This window comes from Macrobrachium nipponense, chromosome 5 (genome assembly GCF_015104395.2).
Source record: "Macrobrachium nipponense isolate FS-2020 chromosome 5, ASM1510439v2, whole genome shotgun sequence".
Taxonomy (NCBI): Eukaryota; Metazoa; Arthropoda; class Malacostraca; order Decapoda; family Palaemonidae; genus Macrobrachium; species Macrobrachium nipponense.
Window position 1 is genome coordinate 70,559,451 of NC_061107.1, and position 4,605 is coordinate 70,564,055.

Genomic DNA, 4,605 nt, shown 5'->3' on the forward strand with positions numbered 1-4,605 from the left:
CTTACTTGCAAGTTACCATATTCATCAACCTTTGAAAAGTTGCAGCTGCATTTTTCATGCACTCGTACAATCGGTCACAGCAACGAAGGCTGAAATGTTCTTTGCCCGAGGAGGATGTCCTACCTTTCAATATGCTTTCAGGTTAAATTTACTAATATTCTTAGCAGATCTAACTCGATCTATATAGTCCTCCACTCTAGTCAATGTATATGAATTTGTGGTAATTACATTTCCTTTTTTTTTTATAATAATCGAAGTAAACTCTATCCTGACTACCAGAGACTTCCAAGGGCTATTACTTGGTTTCTATGAGGTCATGGTCGAGCATATACTTAACGTCTTCTTGAACTATATTCTGTTTAAAAGGATTCAGCGAATATGGTCATTGTTTTATTGGTTTCACATCACCAACATCTACATTGTGTTCTAAAAGAGTTCTGCCAAAAGAATCCCGAAATAAAATTTCATTCTCGTTAAGCAGAAGCTATTAACAGTGCTACTTTATTGGAGTCTCAATATTGACATTTAATCATTTGAGAGACCACCAAACTCAAAAAGACATATCCTTTATTTACACCTACATTTACGTCTACATTTACCTGGACAACTGTTTTCTACCTCTACATTGTCCTATGAAAGGCTTAATCATATTCATGTGGCAAACTTGGGTGTCACACCTCCTCTGGGGCGTCTTAGTCAGGGAATTGACTTCATTAAGCTATATTCCAAGGGCCCGAGACTTGAACCTTTAGTGGATTTCCTGTATGGGTAACAAAACCAACACTTTATTTCCAATTTTAAAAGTCCTCTTCTGGGTATAACATTGTACTTTTCTAACATTACAGTCAGATTCTTCGCTAAATTTCCCTTTGTGAAGTTCCATGCTCTTAACTTTTCCAGTAAATTATGTAAATAATCAAGAATTTCAGTTTTAGGAGCCTCTCCCTCCCTTATAACATCTAAGGTCCCATGAACACAGTGACCAAAAACTAACTGGAAAGGAGAGAATCCATATATCTCATCCGGCATAAACCTGATAGCGAAAAGGGAACTAGGGATCCCTTTATCCTATTCACTGCCATATTCAAGCAAAATTTTACTTATTCAAACTTTAAGGGTGCTTTCTCCTTAACAAGTTCCCATTATTGATTAAATTATTAAACACACCTCAATCACTTACTGGTGATTACTGTCAAATGGTTTACACTGCCTCTGTTGCAGACAACCCTTGAACTCTAATTGATTCATTTAACAGCATAATTTCTAAACCAGGTAAGACCTTCTTAGCTGTCATACTAATGCAATATGAAATACTAGGTTCAATGAACTTGTGAATCCTGAGTTGCTTTATTAATATCTGAAATAGACCAAACTCCTATCGCTTTCTCGATGTAGGTAACTTTGTCTTGTGTTTAGCTTTTATCATCAGAGCAATCTATGAGGGTATGCGACGTCTTGAAAAAAATTCTTCTAACAAAAAATCGACACTTCTCTGGGAAAATAACAATATTATTCTGTAACATAGATAGATAACCCAGAATTACCACAGGATACATCTGAATTCCATCTACCACAATAAATCACCAGTGAAAATATGTTTACCTATACAGTACTGAACCTTAACAGCGCCAACTATATTCAATTTATTATTACCTATGACTGCCAACTCCACATGAGTTTTTCCAATAGGAAAGTCTGGAAAAGTTCAATGATGAGGACTTTAAGTCCAACAAATTACGAGGACTAACCGTATCCAGGAATACAGTAAATGGTTTATGGTGTTTATTTTGACTGTTTTTATGACAGAAATCTTCATTATATCCTTTGGAGTTCAGCAGCACTGAGAAATAATTACGCAACTCTAACTCAGTGTCATCAATCTTACCTTCAGATTATACTAAGTTGATAATGGATTTTCGTTGACAGCTGGAAAATGCAGTATATTAAAAGAGCTCCCTTGATCTTTACCTTGATGGATGTTTTCCCCTTTCTTCCCTTGACTGCTTCGTGAACATCTTATTGTGAAAATTTTGAGTTTACTCAGTACAATTATTACCTCCTGTTATTAGAATTAATCCCCATTTCATCATTACTATTGTTATTATGATCATATCTCCTACTATTGCCCATATTATTGCCTTTCTGCATGTTGAGCCTAGCCTTACAGTTTTGATCATCATGGACAAAGGAATAATGTCAACTACAGTATTTAGTGGAACACTCTCCTAAATAGTGACCCATACAATTATAATATAGCATTTATTTTGTTGATTGGTGGAATTAACAATGCTAACCTGTTGTAATCTCTATGTACTCAAAACAGATTGTTTAACATATGAATGCTCAAAACTTGGATGAAAAAACGTGGACACTTGGAGACATGCTTCTTCAGTAATCGTCACTTCACCAGAGGTATTGTCAAATTGGCATCAAAGCAATACGTCTGGCAGCAAACAAGTTATTAAGGCTAGATGCAATAAGTGAAACATATCCTTTGCATCAGTAAGTTTAAACCTTTCACACAAGATGAAGTAGCCAGTTTGAATGCCATTCATCCATTTTATCACTTATGATGGTCTTTTGAAGCAGAGACCCTTTTGTCAGTTAATTTCAGGATACTTCGTTAAGTCAGCCCTTCGTCTAAATCAGATTATGTCCCATATACCTGCCTCAAAAGTAACTTTCAATTCCTTCCAGTTATACAGTATGGAAGGAAATAGTTCTTAACCAAGTACCTTTATCACCATTAACATATTCGGTAATAGATTTTGCTTCCTACAACTGAATTGCAGAATCCTTAATTTGTGTAGAGGACAAATTTTCTACCAATCAAAGTAATCTAACACTACACTTTGTAGGTAAAATGACCGATGAAAAATTTATACACGCTGCAACCAACAGATTTCTGATACTTGTGTATCCCTCCTCACCCCGGTGAATATGTACAAAATGATATGTAACAAGAGTATATACGGTACATATTGATGTGACACTAAGATATTTGTGATGTGTAGTTGATCTCTGACCCGGACTGCATATAAAATAGGTTATTTCCTTGTATTTGGGGCTTCATTAACTCCCCCGCTTAAATGCTTAAATTGAGTCTTGTGGGCGTATCCACTGGAACACCTGCTTGAGAAGAGGCCTAAGAATTAACTTGTCAGTGAAATCCCAATTTTCAGCTCGGCCCTACTCTTAACTTTTGGTGTGGCCTTTATCTGTAATATGTATGAAAGCCCCTGAACTCTGTGGCATATTCCACTTTGCTCCATTAATCACAGTGAGATGGATCTATTTATCGCACCAAAATAAATTTCATAGCTGTTGCTGAATGGTCTCATAAACGATGTCATCTGCTTACTTTTTTATATATGTGTGTATGTTAATAAGTGAACTTCCAATGGATTTGGGATAATTAAAAATAAATTGGTTATTAGATTTAAGGTGTTCAGTAGCCTTTCGACGACTTTGACGCAAGGAAGCTTTATTTTGTTGTTAAAATCTATTTGTGCATGGTGGGTAAATAGTGACCAGTATTCATTTCAGCTTAAAAAGCAAAAATCTATATGATGGTGACAAACAGTCTATTCCAGCCCTAATAAATATACTTGAATTCTGCAGGTATATGTATGTGCAAGGGGGTCAAAGTTCCCCTCTCCTACCTTTCAGAAGGGAAATCCTTTAATATTCGTCTCTCTGAAATATACACACTTCCTTAAGTATTTCAAGTATTCTCTGTAAGGATAAATGCATGACTTCAATTTGTTATGTATCCCTTACAAGTGGTTCAGGAAAGGACGAGCGCTTGAAACAGACACTGAATTGAAATTCAGCGGCCTAACAACCGTGGGCATGACGTAATGAGACGTTACTATATGAACAGAAAATGGAATTGATTACAAGGTAAACTAAACTAACGTAACATGCAACATTATCTCCTCCCTAATGAAAGCACCAAATAAAACAATATCACAATGGAAGTATAACCTTGGCTATCATTTGCAATGAGCACGCAGCATCCGTCTCTAATATTCATCATAACCATAACGTATCACAGGTTTTCTATTTCTAGCTGGATACCTGATAGGAGGCACATCTGCTACGGGAATATCACTAGGGACCCTAACAGTTGGTACACTTACATCATTGTGAGAAGAAACCTTAATAGGGGACCCAACAGAAATAAAAGGTTGCGCTGTGGGTTGTTGAGAAGGTAATACATTAGAGGTTGATAATCTTCTGAACTCATTATTGATGTTTTTCTTTTGTTCTGAACCTGACAATAGTTGATTACATGGGATTTCCGTATGACATCTAATTCCTGAACATGAATATTATACACATTTACACATAGTTTCTGAACAATCGTACTGTGGAACCATTTCGGACTATCTCTCAAGTTAAGTGCCAGAACTTTATCATCTACCTTAAATTGATTTATTTGTTTGAATTCACAAGAAGGTTTGTGTGCAACATATTTAAGGTTTTTCCTATCTTTGACCGATACAAACTTTCTATTATTCAAGGACACTGGGCTAGTTTAGCAGCTGTGAACTAACCCTCTACTTGCCAAATGTCAACGAAAAGTTAGTAAGCTTGCCACTT